Source organism: Physeter macrocephalus, chromosome 10 (genome assembly GCF_002837175.3).
Source record: "Physeter macrocephalus isolate SW-GA chromosome 10, ASM283717v5, whole genome shotgun sequence".
Classification (NCBI taxonomy): domain Eukaryota; kingdom Metazoa; phylum Chordata; class Mammalia; order Artiodactyla; family Physeteridae; genus Physeter; species Physeter macrocephalus.
Genome location: NC_041223.1, coordinates 11,942,784 through 11,964,427, shown reverse-complemented (window position 1 = coordinate 11,964,427; position 21,644 = coordinate 11,942,784).

The window sequence follows — 21,644 nt, the reverse complement described above, 5'->3', positions numbered from 1 at the left end:
CCCAGGGGTGACGCCCACCGAGCATCGCTGGGCACAGCTGGGGAGCAGCTCGGACAAGAAGGATGCGACGCTGGGCTGGGCAGAGCAGGACGGGCCTGCCTGTGGACCTGGCCTTGAAGAACTGTCCAACTTGGACGTGGAACCAGGGAGGTCCTGCACTGTCATAAGGAGGACAGCATGGATGAAGGACAGAGAGACCAGGGAGCCCAAGACCCACATAAGACACAGAGAAGCACCAAGTGTGATGGAGCACAGCACGGAGTGAAGGCAGAGAGAGAAGCAGATGAGGATGGAGCCGCTCCGGCCCAGGCTGCCACCCGCGCTTAGTCACGAGACGGTGACCGCCAAAGCAGACGTGCACGCCAGCAATCCATGAGCCCCTCCCACTGGCACTAGCCCGGCACCATTCGTCAATATGGAATGAAAATTAACTGTAGTTCATAATGATGAAAATTAACAAAGAAATCCTACAGTGTTTGCAAAACAGAAGCGAGCTCATTCATAAGAAGGCTGGAGCATGCGGTAAGGAGTTAGGAGAAAACCCCTTGACAATCCCTGACTTTGGATCGTTTATCTACCTCTCTAAACCCGATTTCCATACATGCAAAATGGAAATGATGACACCCAACTCCCGGGACTGTTGTGAAAGCAAAATGAGAAAATACCTTTAAATTACCTGACATGGGGCTTAGTCCGAGTCAATAAATGTTAAATAATAGATGTTAATTCTCTCTTCTTGTCCTGGTTTCTGGGATGTAGAAAGAAATGCAGGCTTTCTTCCACAGGGAGCAGCACGAATAAAAACTTTGCATTATTTTTAATAAGCACAAGGCTAGGGCTTCCCTGTGGCGCAGCGGTTGAGAGCCCGCCTGCCAGTGCAGGGGACACGAGTTCGTGCCCCGGTCCGGGAAGATCCCCCATGCCGCGGAGCGGCTGGGCCCGTGAGCCACAACCGCTGAGCCTGCGCTCTGGAGCCCATGCTCCGCAACTAGTGAAGCCCACGCGCCACAACTACTGAAGCCCGCGCACCTAGAGCCCGCGCTCCGCAACAAGAGAAGCCACCGCGATGAGAAGCCTGCGCACCTCAACGAAGGGTAGCCCCCGCTCGCCACAGCTAGAGAAAGCCCACGCACAGCAACAAACACCCAACGCAGCCATAGATAAATATATATATAAATAAATAAATTTATTTATTTATTAAAAAATAAATAAAAAGACACATTCCAGACGATGACAGCCCATGCTCCGCAACGAGAGAAGCCACCGCAATGAAGAGTAGCCCCCGCTCGCCGCAACTAGGGAAAGCCCGCCTGCAGCAACAAAGACCCAACGCAGCCAAAAATAAATTTAAAAAATAAAGAAAGAAAATAAAAAATAAGCACAAGGCTAGCAAGATGACTCAGTAATACCAAGTAATACTTCAAAGTCCGTTACTAACAAACACTGTAAAACATTTTCTAAAAAATATTTCTCTAGGAACTAAGTGGGTAAGTTAAATATTAAAAGGAAAATGTCAGTTGGGAAACTGGCACAATGTGACTTGGAGATTACTGTGTTCCAATATCTATAGTAATATTCTGAAACTATTTTCATAATATTCCGAAATCAAGAGTTATTGAATTAATTGGGGCACTGAAGCCTCCTCCAACCCCAGACCAGCAAGGGAGCCTTCTGAACGGGCAGGTAATTGTCCATCTGTGTCTGAGTTTAGCATCACGCTGAGCCCTACAGCACTTCTGTTCTTGAGAAAAAATTACCCATCACTATGAAATGTGCTCAACACACATTAGGAGGTTGTAGAATAAACAGCTTCCGGTCCTTTGGGCCCAAGGTAAAATAAACCAGGGGAATTGTTGAGAAATGAGCATAAAATTATGGCAAATTTATTAAATGTGAACTCTGCGTATGCAAAATAAAAAGGATTTGGGGGAAAGGATATGAATTTCAAATTCTCAGTAGGGTGATGTGACTGAGGGCTTTGCTATGCTATTTTCCTAATTTTGCTCTTTCTGTGGCCAACCATTCAGCAATCAATCTCTACCTTCTCTCCTGAGACCAAACCAGAGAGTCCAATTAGCATCAAATTACAGTTACTGTACCTAAACGACTTGTACATCTCTAAACAACTATAATCACAGAACTTCCTTAGACTGAAAGTACCTCAGACATTTAATCTTAATTACTTCAGCACGGAATCAGCAACATATTTCCCACAGGTATTTTATTACCTGTTTTTCATGAGGATGAATAACTAAGATGTCAATTAGAAAACAGCTGTAAATGGAGAGCGGGTGGGGGGGGAGGACAGTGACCTACGCATTTACTGATTCTTACAATGTGAAATACATTTACAGGGACAGTCTAGGAATATAATTTGAGTCAAAATTTCAGGGCTCTTGGGCTTCCCTGGTGGCGCAGTGGTTGAGAGTCCGCCTGCCGATGCGGGGGACGCGGGTTCGTGCCCCGGTCCGGGAAGATCCCACGTGCCGCGGAGCGGCTGGGCCCGTGAGCCGTGGCCGCTGAGCCTGCGCGTCCGGAGCCTGTGCTCCGCAACGGGAGAGGCCACAGCAGTGACAGGCCCGCGTACCGCAAAAAAAAAAAAAAAAAAAAAGTTTCAGGGCCCATAATGAATGTCCAATTCCCTTTCTACCTCTTAGACCACCCACAGGAACTCTACCACCCATGCCTCAGACCTCAACCCAACTGCTATTAATAACTCCTTCCGGCTCAAACCGAAGGGCCCATAATGAATGTACCATTCCCTTTCTACCTCTTAGACCACCCACAGGAACTCTACCACCCATGCCTCAGACCTCAACCCAACTGCTATTAATAACTCCTTCCGGCTCAAACCGAAACTGCTGGATGCCTCCCAGAATTGTCTACCACCTCACTCCTAATGCCTAAGGCGTCCTGTCTGCCCTGTTCCCGCTAACTCTATCACCCAGATTCTCTCCTTTGCCATTATTTTTTTTTCCTACAGTTATCATGGTTTATTTTATTTATTTACTTTGGCTGCGTTGGGTTTTCACTGCTGCACGCGGGCTTTCTCTAGTTGCGGCGAGCAAGGGCTACTCTTCGTTGTGGTGCGCGGGCTTCTCATTGCGGTGGCTTCTCTTGTTGCAGAGCACGGGCTCTAGGCATGCGGGCTCCAGTAGTTATGGCACGCAGGCTCAGTAGTTGTGGCTCGCGGGCTCTAGAGCGCAGGTTCATTAGTTGTGGCACACGAGCTTAGTTGCTCCGCGGCACGTGGGATCTTCCCCGGACCAGGGCTTGAACCCGTGTCCCCTGCCATTGGCAGGTGGATTCTTAACCACTGCGCCACCAGGGAAGCCCCATTTTGCCATTATTTTATACTGATTCCTTTGTCAAGTCTTGTTCTCACTTCATTCGAAAACTTAGGGACTCCCAAGTGATATTAGGCAAGGAAAGAAGAGGTAGAGTCATTATATCCTCAACTCCCAAGGAAACGAAAATAAAAAGACAAAGATGAAGTTTTTCTTCAACAGTTGGTTGCTGGATTTTTTGGGTTTTTTTAGTTCCAATGTAGTGACACAAAAAAGCCAATATTCTATTTAGCTTACCTTTCATCTTTTTGCTGTAACAGAACTTGACTTCATTAAAAAATATTTCTATGGCATTAAGCATGCTCTTGAAAATCTTCTGTATGAATTAGCCAGAGGGTTTTTTAACTTTATACACAACTTGAATATGTAATCCAACCCAGTCTCCCCTTACTACCTTACACTCACTCCCATCCCGCAGTAGGAGCAGAGAGTAATCTGGAGGAGCTAGAATCACATTCCCAATCCGGTGTGTTCTGGCTCCGTATCCCCCCGACACCCCACTATCCTTGCCCAGAACCGCACCTGCTCTAGCATCCTTATCTAGAGCTGCTCTGAGAGCCAGTCCTTCTCTACCATTTTACCAGCCACCCACTCCATCCTTGAAGTCCCCGAGGCCCTGGTCGTGAGATCAACGTTGGTGGTCCATCTCCAGCTCTACTGACAATTCTCTGAGATTCTAATAACTTTTTAAATAGCACTGGGATCAGTTCTCAAGACAGAAAGTACCTCAATGACAGTTTAAGAACTAACAGTCTCTTAGTCCCTTAGGAAGAACTTAATAAACATACAAGAAAAGGCATATTGTACCAACAAGGACCTACTGTATAGCACAGGGAACTCTATTCAATATCTTGTAATAACCTATAATGAATAAAAATCTAAGAAAGAATAGATACGTACATGTGTACGACTGAATCACTTTGCTGTACACCTGAAACTAACACAACATTGTAAATCACTATACTTCAATAAAGATTTAAAAAATTGTTAAAGGCGTATTGATAATAATAATTTGAAAAACATGTTAAAGAAACTTATCAATACACTCAACTTATTAGATAAGATTAATATGCTTAAACCTTATCCAGATATTTTAAAGTCACGGTACATTAACTATTTTACAAAAGACTAACTTTGGAAGTAAATTAACTCTGCTATAGAGAGGAGCTCATGACTAAGTTCATCATTAGGCATCGTGCTCTGGTTAGAACCCTTGTAGCCACATCGGCAAATCAGTAATATCAGCTGTTGATCAGGCGTGAATTAATATGATCTGTGGAGGACCTGGTATCATGATGGCATTGTCAATACAGGACCGCACCTGCCCTGGGTCTTCTTTCACATGCTAAAATCAGTATTTTGGTTCTAGGTGGATCTAACTAACAAGTCACTTTGGGAAAAGCACCCTTAAGGTCTCTTACTCTGTCCAGACTCACTTGGCATTTTCCACCGACCAGCCTCAAAGGATTTTGCAGGGATTACAGATGTCTGAAAATCTTTCATCTCTGGGGATGAAAGGTGCTAATGAGTATTTGCTGGGAAGCACTCCCACACTGCCCTGTAGGAAGATTCAGAATTCTTCTAAGGGTGTTTACTGCAGGTAGGGAAATGTTACCTTTGAGGTGGAAATTACAATGGACTTTTGATCACGGGGAGGTGGGGCTGCTCACTGCTGAGCAGACACCGGGCACCCTTCAATTCTCATTTTTCCTCAGCTGCTACACTGGGTGTAACCTTGAGCCTCACCCTCTTGTTCTGGGAATCCAGGTTAAGTACACAGAGTCCCAGTAGAAGCCAAACTGAAGGGGAAACATTTGTATAATATCACAGTTATACAAAGTGGGACTTGGCTATAGTCTCAGGCCCTTCTATAAAAGGACTTAGTCAATCTGAAACACGAAAAGTAGCAGGTACAACTAAAAATGGATAATAATACAGTCTAATACAGGGTCTTTCTAAAGTCTTTTAATTTCTAAACTTTAATAACAGATTTTAAGCATAACAAATATCAACTTATGAGTGGCATCTAAAAGACTTAGTTCCTAATAGGAAATATGGATTTGAATTTTGCTAACTATAGACTATTTCCCCTCAGTGAACACTGTTCATTTATCACGGAATCTATAAGAAATAGTCTGTATGCAACTTCTTGACCCTCCGTCCTCCGCTGGAGTCCTTGACTCCCCTCCCCGCCCCAATTCTCTGCCGCCTTCTTGAGCTCCTCCACCTCCACCCACCTCCTTGGATGTTCCTCAGTCCTGTTTTGGTCCTCATCTTGTCACCTTCGATATTTTCTGTCTGGTGACTTCATGGCTTCCACTCTCATTGATGGCAAATGAGTCTCCTTCTCCATCTTTAAATGGAGGAGATGGCTCTTCTCAGTTCCAGATGCATTTAGAGAGCTACTTGTTGTGCCGCCTCGAAATCAGGATGACCCAAACTAAACTTATACATTATTCCAACCCTACCCTGCACCCAAGTAACCCGGTTCTGGGTACCCAAGCCAGGACAACGGTCCCTCCAAGTGGGCTACTCTCACAAGATGCAACCCCATCAGTTACACTAGTCTTGCCTGGCCTTTCCCTCAGTTTGCACATCCAGGTGTCAGTAGACCTCCTGCTCCCTCAGTGTCTCTTTCACATGCCTCCCTCTCCTCTGCTGCACTGCATTCAAGCATACCCCAGATGACCCTCTTGTTTCCTACAGGAATACCCCCAGGCCTTCCTCCATCCACAAATCTCTTCTCCAGTAGCCAGAAGAAAATTCACAAATCGGATCCTGTGACGCTCCATCCCTTACAACTAAAAATCCCAAACTTCTTTTCAGGGCACACAAAACTCAACTGACCCTTCCAGCTCCTGTCCGGCCAGCCTCCAATGCAAACTCCTTACAGCCCACGGCATCCTGTGTTCTCCAGAGCCTACATGGCTTTTGTGTGGCTAGAATGCTCCCCCCTCTTGACTGCTCAGCAAATTTCTCCTCATTCTCAAAACCAACTTATGTGGTTCTTCTGAGATGTCCTCGCTAACATCCTAATAAATCTTTACTTCCAGATATATCACTGCACCTTCTACAAATCTCTGTTCGAACACTTATTACACTACACAAATTCTTTGCTCATATGCCCATCTGTTTTACTAGGGCACAAACTCTGCTGTGAGTCTGTTCTTACTTCAGCATTGCCTAACACAGGGCATGATAAAGACTATATGAGCACAGAGTGTTTGCTGAATGAACAAACTGATAAACACAGACAAGTTCCAGAAGATAGTTGTCCTCATGTAATAAATCCATGCTGAAATGCTGCTTCCACCTTCTTCCTATCATCCATAAATGCAGTTTTTTCCGGCTCAAGTGTCTCCTTATCTTGATGAAGATTCCATAGAGACATGTCCCAAAGTTGTCTGGAAAGCCAGGGCATCCCTATTCATTTCTATAATACGTAAGCACACGTTCAGAAAATATTTCTTATACGTTCAAAGCCCAAGCTGAACCACAAGGCTCCGTTGTGAAGGCACATAAATAAAGGCGCTTTCTTGGGAACTAAGTCTCCACCCACACCTCAGGGCATCATCATCCCAACATAAATTGCCCTTTAAAAGAGTAGGACGATCAATTTGCCCTAATATTTTTAAGGCCTTTTGCCCTTAGTTATTTATCATTTCCCTGTTTAACCCATCATAAAGAAATTCCTGTGGAACTGCCTTCGAGTCAGGAAGGATATGCTTACCAGATATATATTTCAATGAATACTGACTGCATGGAATAGGATTTTTTTTTTAAAAGAGCCAAAGTAAGCCAAATTTCATTTTACAAAGGAAGTAACTGTCCCGATAGCAAACTGCAGACAACACATACGATGGCAAAACTCATCATACAGGTAAAAAACAGCAAGACAATTTATTTCTTCAATATCTATTGTTTCGATTTTCTTTATTTTAAAATAAACATGCCAATTTTAAAAATAAATTTATTTATTTATTTTTGGCTGCATTGGGTCTTCGTTGATGTGCACAGCCTTTCTCTAGTTGCGGCTAGTGGGAGCTACTCTTTGCTGCGTTGCTCGGGCTTCTCATTGCAGTGGCTTCTCTTGTTGAGGATCACGGGCTCTAGGCACGTGGGCTTCAGATGTTGTGGCTCTCAGGCTCCAGGGCGCAGGCTCAGTAGTTGCAGCGCATGCGCTGAGTTGCTCCGCGGCATGTGGGATCTTCCCGGACCAGGGCTCGAACCCGTGTCCCCTGCGTTGGCAGATGGATTCTTAACCACTGTGCCACCAGGGAAGTCCCTCCATTTTCTTCACTTAAATCATAGTGGGAAGCTACACAGTGACTCAAAACCGATGACAAAGCAAATCATCTGCCCTTGTTTTTACTTTCCTAATTAAATAGCTGCTATACATAATATTAACGTAAAGTAGGGTGTTTCTTCTATACTAAAATTACTGTGTATGACTACACAGACTATCAATCTTTTTCTATGCCTCTACCATGTACTGGTAATTCCTTGTTATGTCCATTTCTTATTTTCTTTTGGTGTCTAACTTCAAACAGGCACAGATGGTTACCAAGATTACATGCAAATATATGCTGCTTTATAGAAACTCTGATAACCATTTCTCCAAATGTGTGCCATTATTTCCTTCCAGTGAATGGAGCTCTAGTTCTTCTCTGATTGAACTTGAATCAAACAATGGAAAATCAGGCTACAATGTTTACTAACAGCTACCAGTCGCTATAAAGGATGGTATGACACCAGGCAGGTTCTCACTCACAGAATTTCCTGAAGGGGGAAATGGAACGAAAATAGAATATCTTGCAGTTGAGAAGTCAACAGAAGAGAGAAAGTGCTCTCTGGGGAAGGGCAGTCCTGGATTCAAATTGTGCCTCCACCACTTTCTTAATCAGGACTGAGATCCCTACTTCACAGGGCTGTGGTGATTAGATGGTCAATGTGTATTAAGCACCCAGCACAGACCTCTCCTCCAAGCTCCAGGCTGTCTACCTGCCACTTCCACCAGGCAGTCTCAAGGGCAATGAAAACTCAACACTCCCTCACCCCCAGCTCATCTCCAAGGCCTGATGATGGTTCTCCCTCAGTATCTTCCCAGCATACCCACCTCCCTCCACCCCCTCGACAGTCCACGACACCAACTCTCTCCAATGTTAATGCAACAGCCTCCCAACTGGCTTCCCCAAATCCACCTTTAAAACCTTTTTGGAGTCTTCCCCATGCTCTTGGATGAATACCAAGATCCTTAATAGGATCTACAAACTCTTGCAAAGACAACCCTTACCTGCCTCCCTGTCTCACCTTCCTCCATTCTCCTTCCTACCTCCTTACACTACAGCCACACTGCCTCCTGCCTCAGGGCCTTTGCACACACCACCACTCCTCTGCTTGAAATAGAGGGATCTTCTTTATTCCCTACCCCACTCCCGGCCTAATTATTACCTTTCCTGATCCTCAAAGCTAGGTCAGGTCCACCTCTCAATGAAGCAAATGCTTCGTCCTTCAAAGAACTTTTCACAGTTGAGATTGATTAATTACATAAGTAAAAATAAACGATGTATATCTCTTCTACTTCACCCTAAACTCAAAGGAGGGTAGGGAACTAACAAGTTTTACCACTATCTTAGTTTAGGTGTTCCTGAAACAGAGCCCAAGAGAAGGACTTGTGTACAGATGGGTCATTTGGAAGGTCATCCAAGAGGAAGGAACAAGAGAGAGAGTAGGGAGGGTGAAACAGGGAAGAAGGATGAGTTACCAAGGCCAACACTGTGGACAACAGGGTATCAATCCCAGGGTATCCTGGGAACCATGCATATGCCAGCTGGGATTGTCCCTCTGCAGGAAGGAGGCAGAAGCATCTGTCTACTGGCTTCCACACCCTCCGGGTTTCAGGCTGTGCCCAGGGGTGTTAACTCTCCCATCTCCAGTCTGCGCTTCCACACCAAGTGGGCACCCACAGCATCAGAACCAGGGCAGAGAACAGGTACAGGGTGGTCACCACAAAGGGTATCTCAGAAACACTGACCACCCCGCAAAGCTGTGTCTGAAAATGAAGGTGGGTCATGAGGCTGTGGCTCAGAGAGCTGGTGTCCCCATGCCCAGCACAGAGCCTGGCTCCCCAGAATCTCATCAACAGTGGTGGTGGTGGTGGGTCTCCAGATCATCATCTTTTTTCAGATAAATAGAACTTCTTTCCAACAGCACTGGTAGAGTATAAAAACAAGTTTGGGAAAGAAGGGAAAGTTAATTCCGCTATGATGTCTTAGATCTCTCCACAAGGAGGTACTCAGGATTGGGGGAGAGGGGTTCCTATCACAACAAAAAGAGTGTGAAGTTTTACACTGTTGCAATGAGAAGAGTGATTATGTGTTTCACAGTGTATGTAGCTACATTTCATAACTTGGGCATACTTCCCAAACATTATGTTTGTCTCTAGGACATTTAAGAAATTATGTTTGACGGGGACGTCTTTGTTTTTCCATAATTTTAAAAAATCATTTTTTAAAATTTATTTTTAACATCTTTATTGGGGTATAATTGCTTTACAATGGTGTGTTAGTTTCTGTTTTATAACAAAGTGAACCAGCTATACATATACATATATCCCCATATCTCCTCCCTCTTGCATCTCCCTCCCACCCTCCATATCCCACAGAGCTGATCTCCCTGTGCTATATGGCTGCTTCCCACTAGCTATTTTACATTTGGTAGTGTATATATGTCCATGCCATTTTCTCACTTTCTCCCAGATTACCCTTCCCCCTTCCCGCGTCTTCAAGTCCATTCTCTACATCTGCGTCTTTATTCCTGTCCTGGCTCTCGGTTCTTCAGTCCCACTTTTTTTTTTTTAGATTCCATATATATGTGTTAGCATATGGTATTTGTTTTTCTCTTTCTGACTTACTTCACTCTGTATGACAGACTCTAGGTCCATCCACCTCACTACAAATAACTCAATTTCGTTGCTGGGTCGTATGGTAGTTCTGTTTTTAGTTTTTTAAGGAACCCCCATACAGTTCTCCATAGTGGCTGCATCAATTTACATTCCCACCAACAGTGCAAGAGGGTTCCCTTTTCTCCTCACCCTCTCCGGCATTTATTGTTTCTAGATTTTTTGATGATGGCCATTCTGACTGGTGTGAGGTGATACCTTTATTCAATATCTTATAATAACCTATAATGGAAAATAATCTGAATATATATATATGTATATATGTAACTGAATCACTTTGCTGTACACCTGAAACTAACACGATATTATAAATCAACTATACTTCAATTTAAAAATAAGGAAGCTATGTTCGGACAATAGAAAGCAAATATTATATTTATGTTTAACATATGGGAGACTCTGAGGTGAAAATGGCCTTAAGACATTGACTAGGTGATACAGCTGTATAATCCTCTTCCTAATCCTAAAGCTTCTGTAAATTCCTTAAGATTCCTTAATATCTTCATGGATGACTGTTAGCAACTAGTAAAATGTTGCAAAATGGGGCACTTACACATACAGATCATTTCGGTCAAATCCTTTAAACTTAAGGACTTTACCTGCTTAAGATTCACAGATTAAACTAAGATTTGGAGAGTGTTTATTACACACATGGACCTCACTGAGGTTGTGTGGAGAGAAAAGAAGAACAGATTCAGTTCCTGGCATAAAAGGATGATCTAGAACAACCTAGGCCAGGAAGTGGACCTAGATTCAAATGATAATGGCAGTGTGAAAAGCAAAATGTTATTTAAAACCAAAACTAACTGCCACTGGGGCTTCCCTGGTGGCGCAGTGGTTGTCAGTCCGCCTGCAGATGCAGGGGATACGGGTTCGTGCCCCGGTCCGGGAAGTTCCCGCATGCCGCGGAGCGGCTAGGCCCGTGAGCCATGGCCGCTGAGCCTGCGCTCCGCAACGGGAGAGGCCACAACAGTGAGAGGCCTGCGTACCGCAAAAAAAAATAAATAAATAAATAAGTTTATTGTTAAAATCCAGGCTCGCGGGATTTCCCTGGTGGTGCAGTGGTTAAGAATTCGCCTGCCAATGCAGGGGACACGGATACGGGTTCGTGCCCCGGTCCGGGAAGTTCCCGCATGCCGCGGAGCGGCTGGGCCCGTGAGCCATGGCCGCTGAGCCTGCGCGTCCGGAGCCTGTGCTCCGCAACGGGAGAGGCCACAACAGTGAGAGGCCTGCGTACCGCAAAAAAAAATAAATAAATAAATAAGTTTATTGTTAAAATCCAGGCTCGCGGGATTTCCCTGGTGGTGCAGTGGTTAAGAATTCGCCTGCCAATGCAGGGGACACGGGTTCAAGCCCTGGTCCGGGAAGATCCCACATGCCGCAGAGCAGCTAAGCCCGTGCGACAGAACTACTGAGCCTGCGCTCTACAGCCCGCGAGCCACAACTACTGAAGCCCGCGTGCCACAACTACTGAAGCCTGCACGCCAAGAGCCCGTGCTCTGCAACAAGAAAAGCCATCACAATGAGAAGCCCGCGCAGCGCAAGGAAGAATAGTTCCCGCTCGCTCCAACTAGAGAAAGCCTGCGTGCAGCAACAAAGACCCAACACAGCCAAAAAAAAAAAGAAATCTGGGCTTGCTTCCCATTTCTGAAATCAAAGTCCATTACAAAGGATAAAACTAAAGGAAAACCAGGGCCAAACAGGAAAGACACATTAGAAATATGATGCAGAAGTCCCATAAAATATTGAAGCCTGTCCAATGAAAGCATCCCTGGTGGATCCCCTCTGAAAGTCTGCACACGCACACCTACCACCTCCTCACCTGGGAGGAAACTCTTCTAGGCCGTGGCAGGGCACCAGCAGAACCGCACAGATTTAATTTCTGTCCACGCTCCGGGCCTTCACAGTCTCATGTGTGATGTGATGTTATCAGTGAATAACAAATATCAACAAAACATGATGTAAATGAGAATCTGACTGAGACGCTCAAAATTAGAAACAGTGAGACATCTTCATGGTGAGGCTAAAAGTGGTGGCGGGGGTGGAGGTTAGGAAGAGGGGGTGTGGGGGAGGGCACAGTCCCGAGTGGGCCCGGAACTACTATGGATGACACGAGAGAGATCATTATTCTGGAACCGCTTCAGAGAGCAGCTAGACTTTCCGAAGTTCAATGCTATCCAAAGGACAGGAGCAAGACTTTCAGACACATATCCAATAACTTGTCTCCAAATTACCAATACTGGGTTGGCCTTAGATGCCAGGTCACGAACACAAAATAGCAGCATGACCGGTTGCCAAATCCACTTAGCGTCTGTTCTTGCCCAGATTTCAAGCCAGAGTCACCAAGCCAAAAAATAAGCTGTTCCTCCTTTTCACTAGATCATTGTTAGAAATCAAATATTAATTTGCACTTACGGAAGTTATCCTTTTGTATTACAAAGAAAAAAGGTTATTTTCACTTGAACATAAGAAGGTCATATAAGGGCAAGAGAAAGGAAATGCACAATTATCTGTGCGTAGTAGAATATGCACTGTTAGAATATAAGAAAAACTAGAAGGAAATGATTTAATAGTGTGTACATATGAACAAAATTAATTTCGCCAGTATCCTACTCTGGAGACAGGAGGGGAGGAGGAAGGGGGGAGGAAAAGGGGGAAAGGAATGAGGGGGAGAGGAGAAAAATGAAATGAGATGCTTTTCTTCACCACAGTAGGAACTAGAACTGGGGACAAATATGTAACCTAAAAGAAACATGCCTTGTTTACTTTCAGTATGCTCGCACACCAGTTATTAATTACACTGGCCTGAAGTATAATTACGTAACCCAGTTTTAATGTTCAAACCCAGTTTTTCTTTAAATAAATCTTTATTGGAGCATAATTGCTTCACAATACTGTGTTAGTGTCTGTTGTACAACGAAGTGAATCAGTCATACACATACATATATCCCCACATCCCCTCCCTCTTGAGCCTCCCTCCCACCCTCCCTATCCCACCCCTCTAGGTGGTCACAAAGCAACGAGCTGATCTCCCTGTGCTATGTGGCTGCTTCCCACTAGCTATCTACTTTATGCTTGGTGGTATATATATGTCCATGCCACTCTCTCACTTTGTCACAGCTTACCCTTCTCCCTCCCCATATCCTCAAGGCCATGCTCTAGTAGATCTGTGTCTTTATTCCTGTCTTACCCCTAGGTTCTTCATGACTTTTTTTTTTCTTATATTCCATATATATGTGTTAGCATACAGTATTTGTTTTTCTCCTTCTGACTTACTTCACTCCGTATGACAGACTCTAGGTCCATCCACCTCACTACAAATAACTCAATCTCGTCTCTTTTTATGGTTGAGTAATACTCCATTGTATATAGGTGCCACATCTTCTTTATCCATTCATCTGTCGATGAACATTTAGGTTGCTTCCGCATCCTGACTATTGTAAATAGTGCTGCAATGAACACTGTGGTGCGTGTCTCCTTTTGAATTATTGTTTTCTCAGGGTATATGCCCAGTACTGGGATTGCTGGGTCAAATGGTAATTCTATTTTTAGTTTTTGCAAGGAACCTGTGTACTGTTCTCCACAGTAGTTGGATCAATTTACATTCCCACCAACAGTGCAGGAGGGTTCCTTTTTCACCACAACATTCCCAGCATTTACTGTTTCTAGATTTTTTGATAATGGCCATTCTGACCGGTGTGAGGTGATACCTCATTGTAGTTTTGATTTGCATTTCTCTAATGATTAGTGATGTTCAGCATCCTTTCATGTGTTTGTTGACCATCTGTATATCTTCTTTGGAGAAATGTCTATTTAGGTCTTCTGCCCATTTTTGGATTGGGTTGTTTGTTTTTTTTTGATATTGAGCTGCATGAGCTGCTTGTATATTTTGAAGATTAATCCTTTGTCAGTTGCTTTGCTTGCAAATATTTTCTCCCATTCTGAGGGTTGTCTTTTCGTCTTGTCTATGGTTTGCTTTGCTGTGCAAAAGCTCTCAAGTTTCATTAGGTCCCATTTGTTTATTTTTGTTTTTATTTCCATTTCTCTAAGAAGTGGGTCAAAAAGGATCTTGTTGTGATTTATGTCAAAGAGTGTTCTTCCTATGTTTTCCTCTAAGAGTTTTATAGTGTCTGGCCTTAAATTTAGGTCTTTAATCCATTTTGAGTTGATTTTTGTGTATGGTGTTAGGAAGTATTATAATTTCATTCTTTTACATGTAACTGTCCAGTTTTCTCAGCACCACTTATTGAAGAGGCTGTCTTTTCTCCACTGTATATTCTTGCCTCCTTTGTCAAAGATAAGGTGACCATGTGTGCATGGGTTTCTCTCTGGGCTTTCTATCCTGTTCCATTGATCTATATTTCTGTTTTTGTGCCAGTACTCTGATTACTGTAGCTTTGTAGTATAGTTTTTAGTTGGGGAGCCTGTTTCCTCCAGCTCCATTTTTCCTTCTCAAGATTGCTTTGGCTATTCGGGGTCTTTTGTGTTTCCATACAAATTGTGAAATTTTTTGTTCTAATTCTGTGAAAAATGCCACTGGTAGTTTGATAGGGATTGCACTGAATCTGTAGGTTGCTTTTGGTAGTATAGTCATACTCACAATACTGATTCTTCCAATCTAAGAACATGGTATATTTCTTCATCTTTTTATGTCATCTTTGATTTCTTTCATCAGTGTTTTATAGTTTTCTGAGTACACGTCTTTTGTCTCCTTAGGTAGGTTTATTCCTAGGTATTGTATTCTTTTTGTTGCAATGGTAAATGGGATTGTTTCCTTAATTTCTCTTTCTGATTTTTTACTTCTTCTTTTCCAATTTGTATTCCTCTCATTTCTTTTTCTTCTCTGATTGCCGTGGCTAGGATTTCCAAAACTATGTTGAATAAGAGTGGCGAGAGTGGACATCCTTGTCTTGTTCCTAATCTTAGTAGAAATGCTTTCAGTTTTTCACCACTGAATATGATGCTTGCTGTGGGTCTGTCATATATGGCCTTTATTATGTTGACGTAGGTTCCCTCTATGCCCATTTTCTGGAGAGTTTTTTTATCATAAATGGGTGTTGAATTTTGTCAAAAGCTTTTTCTGCCTCTATTGAGATCATCATATGGTTTTTATTCCTTAATTTGTTGATACGTTATAGCACATTGATTTGCGTATATGGAAGAATCCTTGCATCCCTGGGATAAATCCCACCTCTTCGTGGTTGCCCATTTTATTGCCATATAGTTGTTTGTAGTAGTCTCTTATAATGTTTGTATTTCTGTGGTGTCAGTTACGATTTCTCCTTTTTCATTTCTAATTTTATTGATTTGCGCCCTTTCCCTTTTTTTCTTATGAGTCTGGCCAAAGGTTTATCAATTTTGTTTATCTTCTCAAAGAACCAGCTTTTAGTTTTATTGATCTTTGCTATTGTTTTGTTCATTTCTATTTCCTTTATTTCTGCTCTGATCTTTATGATTTCTTTCCTTCTACTGACTTTGAGTTTTCTTTGTTCTTCTTTTAGACTTTAAAATAAAGATTGTTACAAGAGATAAGGAAGGACACTACATAATGATCAAGGAATCAATCCAAGAAGAAGATAATAACAATCATAAATGTTTATGCACCCAACATAGGAGCACCTCAACACATAAGGCACACGCTAACAACCATGAAAGGGGAAATCGACAGTAACACAATAATAGTAGGGGACTCGAACCCAGTTTTAATGTTCAAACCCTGTCAAGCCTCCACCTGGAGTTACTCAAAAGAATTTTTCCCCCATTGAGAAACAAAGAAACAAAGTCTCCTGACACAGTAATGAAATTCCAGAACCAGAGCTTCCTTACGGTGTCTGCCAGCTCTTATACTACGTTTGGTTCCGAGCCAAACCGAAAGTTCTGAGGAGGTCAACTCTTCAAATCCCAGCCCAAAATATAGTCACAATTCACAACTAAAGCACAGGAAAGCCAGATACATAAACTTATCAGGGTTTTATGTTTTAGCAATGTTCATGAGACAATATACTTTTCTATGAGTTATGCGATTTTCATGTCCTAAGGCTGTAAAAGCTAGACGACAAGTTTCAGGTTTAGTTCTTAAAATAAGGCACTTGTATCTCACATTATTTGATTCTACTCACCAACAACACTGACATTCCACACTGGCAAAGGAAGTCTTTTGGGAATTACGAAATCAGCACAGCGTCAAAGAAGCTTTAAAAAATGTACAGGTAAATTTGTAGATTGTTATTAAAACCCTACAACCGAGACACTAGGCTACTTATTCATAGTTATCAAGAGAAAATGATCTATTTTCCAAGCTGTAGGATATCTAGCCTTTATGCATGAGGTGTACACTGGTCTATTATTTTCCTTCTAAGCTTCTCTGTATCTTCCACAGGACAATCATGTGGAATTCCAGACAAATTTTTTTCCATATGTATTCATCCATCATTTCTACATGATTTCAACTGTCTTCTATTTATTACTTTTATCCAAGGCTTCACCACCTTATAGCCACTTATACATTGTTTATTTTTTATACAGTTATAACATGCATACAATAAAAAGCACAAATCTTAACTGCACCCTTCCACAACTTTTACATACGTAAAGTTACTCATGCAACTATCACCCAGATCAAGATATACTGCAGGAAATGTACAAACAATTGTTCATGCCCATACACACATGCACACACCCACCTACACACATACAAACACACACTCCATCCTTAGGATCACATTAAAGCTGTGGTATAAACAAACAGGAAAGAGGTCAACCACAATATGATCAACTCTTAAAACAATTCTTTTTAGTCCACTGTGGAAAAATAAAGTATTTAAAGTATCATTTACAATTTGATACAGAGATCTTGTTAGTGCATTTCTAAGTCTTGAATCATTACCCCTTTTATTAAATTATGTTGCCTTGCCACTAAATCTGAACCAGTTATTTTCTTTCTTTTTTTTTTTTTTTTTTTTTTTTTTTTGCGGTACTCAGGCTCTCGGGCCCAGCCGCTCCGCGGCACGTGGGGTCTTCCCAGACCGGAGCACGAACCCGTGTCCCCTGCATCGGCAGGCGGACTCTCAACCACTGTGCCACTAGGGAAGCCCCCAGTTATTTTCTTAAAAAAAAAAAAAAAGTTGCAAGTCTCAGAATGAGAGGAAATATTTGCAAATCACATAGCCAATAAAGGACCTGTCTCCAAAATATATATAAAAAATTGGCAAAACCCAACAATAAGAAAACAAACAACTCAGTTTTTTAAATAAGCAAAAGATCTGAACAGACACTTAACCAAAGAAGATATATATGGATGGCAAACAAGCACACGAAAAGAAGTTCAACATTATTATTTATTCAGGAAACGCAAATTAAAACCACAAGGAGATGTCACTATACACTATGAGAATGGCTAAAATTTTTAAAAAGTAAAACAAACTGATAACATCAAAAGCTGGTGAGGATATGGAGCCACAGGAGGTAGGGATGCAAAATGACAGCCACTTTGGAAAACAGTTTCACAGTTTCTTATAAAGCTAAACACACATCCACCATATAACCCAGCAATCCCACTCCAAGGAATTTACCAAATGAATTAAAAACTTATACTTGTACAAAAATCTGTATACAGATGCTTATTCATAATCTCCAAATATTACAAAACAACCAAAATGTCCTTCAACAATCAAATGATTAACAGTGGTACATCCATACAATGGAATACTATGCAGCAATAAAAAAGAACAATTTATTGATTCACCCAATAAACTGGACGAATCTCACATGCATTTTCCTGACTTAAAGAAGCCAGACACCCCCCCCCTTCAAAAAAAGGCTGCGTGTTTTATCACCCTATGTATATGACATTCAGGAAAAAAAAAATTCTAGGGAAAGAATCAGTGGTTGCCAGGGAGCGGGGGACCACACAGAATTTTAGGATGATGGAAATGTTCATTATGACACTGGGATGGTGGATACATGACCCTATGCCTTTGTCAAAACCCATATAACTATATACCACAAAGAGCAAGTTAAACTCTTATGCAATATTTTTAAAAAATCAGCCAGGGTGTCAGAGGATCTCAGGATGGGCTGCAGGCTACAGGAAAGGAATGTAACAAATGGATGACATAACTTCACTACAGTGGGTGGGGAAAAGGAGCTGATCTAAATATCTTTGGAGCCCAGTATTTTAGCTGACACTATAAGCTAATGACAAGACAAAACAAAAAAATGTGTAAACACTGAACACTATACTGTGATTGGTAAATCTGTTGCTCTCAAGAGTACCGGTTGGCAATTCTGAAACTACTTTACATATAAACCAGGATTAAACAAATTCGCAAATAAACTGCAGATAACGGAAGCCAAGATTTTCACTGTCAGAAAAAGAAGCTATGAAGAAGAAAAAGGGGAAGAATAAAATGAGCCTTGTGTTTCTGGATAATAAATATAAACAGGGAAATAGATATAAAAATAAATATAGATGAGTGTAGGTTCTGTGATATCAGTATGAACTCATGTTTATTTTCATATCTATATATAGACAGATACAGAAATACAGATATAAATGTAAAGTCAGAGATACCAGTGTGAACTCATGTTTATTTTAAGACAGAGAAAGAAATAACAGGTATGTGTATACTTGGATTAGTATTTATACAAATATTTCCTCACTCTGTTCAGTGAGAGTGCCAGTAGCAATGAGCACACCCGGTACGCAGGTCCTGGTTTCTAAATACCATTTTCAACTAAAGGCTAATTCTAGAGCTGGAGTAGGTAAACACTGAAGATGAACCTGGCGCATCCTGTAGTGCCAGAACACCAAAAGGAAAAAGGAGCCAACCTAAAGAGTTTTCAATCACCATATTTAGAACAATTTGAGCAACATAATAATGATAGTATTGGGTTATAACCCAAAGGATAAAATAAATTACCACAAGCCCATACTGATACACAATAAATAAATAACTGAATAAAGAAATAAATAGAGAAGGAACAAATCTTCATGACAAAAGACTTGCAAGAATGAGAGATATAGAAAATCATCATCAGAACAGCACAGTCATGGGACTTCCCTGGTGGTCCAGTGGTTAAGACTCCGCACTTCCACTGCAGGGGGCACAGGTATGATCCCTGATTGGGGAGTTATAATCCCGCATGCCACGCTTGGCCATGGAAAAAAAAAAAGAACAGCACAGTCATATTGCCTAGGCTGGATGAATACTAAAGGCAGTGGGCAGTGGGTGAAGCTATAGAGAAAAAGGATTTTTGCAATGCCTCAAAGTACATCAGCCCAAATTTATTAAACACTGTGCTAGTTTTCAGATTTGACCACGAATTATTTGATACTCCTCCCTCTAGAAGGTGGAGCTAAATCCCCTCCCCTTGATAGGGGCTAGACTTGGTGACTTCCTTCTAACAGAATACAGAAAGTAAAAAATAGTTACTACACTATGGAGAAAGCTGGCTGACAACACTTTAACCAAGTGACCAAAGTATAAATCATGTTGACATCAAGTGTCCCTAATATCATGCAAAGAAAAGGGCACGTTGCCTTTATGATATTCTGCCCAAAATCCATAACCTCAGTCTAATATGAAAAAAACAAGAGGTCAACACAAATAGACGGACATTCCATGAGATTCCTGACTCACCAAAAATGTCAAGGTCATAAAAAACAAGGAAAAACCAAGACATAGTCACAGACTGGGGAATACCAAGAGATATGACAACTAAATGGAATGTACAATCATGAACTGGATCGTGGAACAGAAAACATATATTCGTGGAAAAACTGGGGAAGATTTGTAGTTTAGTTAATAGTACTGTATCAATGTTAATCTCCTAGCACGGCTGCCTGAAATATCTTCTTCCTCTCCACACTGCATAGTCAGCTCCTAATAATGTTTCAAAACACAGGTCAGATGCCCTCTCTTCCAAAGTCTTCCACGATCACATATACTTTCTGGGTTGTTAGATACCATTTCTCTGTGCTTCTATCATAACACTTTATCTCTCAGTATTGTACTGTTTTTTCCTGATTAACATCCTACAGGGACTTATAGCATAAAATGTATCCCGTTCTAATATAATTATCTATTTATTCCTCCACTCAAACTTGGAATCCCTGAGGAAGACAGGATAGTGGGTGGCTATGATGGGCTTTGGAGACCAGCCAGATCTCAGTTCAAACCCCAGCTCCACAACTTTCCATGCGATCTTAGGTAAGTCATTTAAATCTTTCAGAGCCTCAATTTGGCACACTGGTAAAATAGACCTAAGACAAAGAGTTGTTTGAAGACTTAATGAAATAATGTACATAAGGTGATTAGCTTAGTGCTTGTATATAGTATGTTTTCAAAATCAACTGTTTCCAATCATTTTTATCAGTGTCAAGGCCTAAGGCTTTTATCCCAGTGATTTGTATAGTGCCTGGCAGGTGTTATGGACTCAGTAAATGTTTTCTAAGTAAATAATTAATTATTAACATTAACACTAATAAACATTTATCCAGTATCTACCTCACATATTAGCAGCCTTTATCTGCAAGGGTTTTACAGGCTAGAATTGCTTCACTGGCTGCACATTAAAATCACCTGGGGAATTTTTTTTCGAATTTTATTTTATTTATTTTTTTATACAGCAGGTTCTTATTCGTTATCTATTTTATACATATTAGTGTATATATGTCAATCCCAATCTCCCAATTCATCACACCACCACCACCACCACCCCCGCCACTTTCCTCACCTGGGGAATTTTAACAATATACTAATACCCAAGCCCCACGCTCAGAAATTCTGTCTTAACTGGTCTGAAATGGGGCAGGTTGAGAAACTAATCTAGTTGGAGGAACAGGAAATATACATTAAAATACATGTAAAGAAGTAACAGCACCCCAGTAGGTACACGTAGCACCCAGATCTTGGTTCCCAATACCAAGAAACAAGGGCTCCTTGGAGAAATGACTGATTCTAGGACTGGGGCAGGAAAAACCCACCATGATGAGTGTATGTCAAAGGGACACAAAAGCCAACTAACAGAGTTTCCAATGGCCAGAGCTGGAACAATTTAAGCAACAAAATAAAGTAGTACTGGATTATAATCTAAAGTATAAAATAAATATCCATGAATCCATACTGATACAAATAAATGATTGAATAAATAAGTAAATGTGGGAAAACAGACAACTCTCCTGTGCAGAATTAAAAGAATTGATGTAGATCCTTTGACCTCAAGAGGTGGAGCCTAACTCCCACTCTTTTTTTTTGTTTGCGGTACGCGGGCCTCTCACCGTTGTGGCCTCTCCCGTTGCGGAGCACAGGCTCCGGACGCGCAGGCCCAGCGGC